This window comes from Myotis davidii, unplaced genomic scaffold (genome assembly GCF_000327345.1).
Source record: "Myotis davidii unplaced genomic scaffold, ASM32734v1 scaffold10284, whole genome shotgun sequence".
NCBI classification, from domain to species: domain Eukaryota; kingdom Metazoa; phylum Chordata; class Mammalia; order Chiroptera; family Vespertilionidae; genus Myotis; species Myotis davidii.
In genome coordinates, this window is record NW_006295126.1 from 2261 (window position 1) to 2762 (window position 502).

Here is a 502-nt window from a genome sequence, read left to right on the forward strand (position 1 = left end):
AACCCCTGGCACGCGTGCCAAACATGGCACGCCAGTAACTTTTGCTGGCACGTGAAACCCTCTCTTATAAACTTCCATTTACAATTTTGTTCTTAATATTGACTTTTTTATTTTTCAGATAAATTCAGTGTAGGTGCATCTTAGATAAATAAATAATTTTACATAACAAGTTATCTTAAAGACCATAGACGTGCCTGAGGAGGCCGAGCTCTCTTCCTCCAAACCCCAGTGGTCAGACCTGCTCAAATCTCAGCATTTCTCCAGGACCAACCCACCCCAGGATGGTGTGGAATACAGCACATTCACCTGTCACCCAGCCGCCATTCTGGTTCCAAGGCTGCGTCTCTCCACTGGACTGGTGAGAGGGTTGTCAGTGTATTGCTCCTGGGCCTACTTCCAGCTGCTTATTTGAATCCTTCTACTGCGATGGACTACTCCCTGGCTGCGGTCCTTTCTCTCCATAGTCACTGGGGCCTTGGACAAGTTGTTACTGACTATGTTC

At 46.8% G+C, this 502-nt stretch overlaps 1 pseudogene across 1 annotated transcript; it reads left to right on the forward strand.

Moving 5' to 3' along the window:
* The first annotated feature begins 198 nt into the window (after positions 1 to 198).
* LOC102774883 lies at positions 199 to 498 on the forward strand (annotated as a pseudogene). Its single transcript, XR_001514914.1, has one exon. The product of XR_001514914.1 is annotated as a succinate dehydrogenase [ubiquinone] cytochrome b small subunit, mitochondrial pseudogene (transcript).
* Positions 499 to 502: the final 4 nt, after the last annotated feature.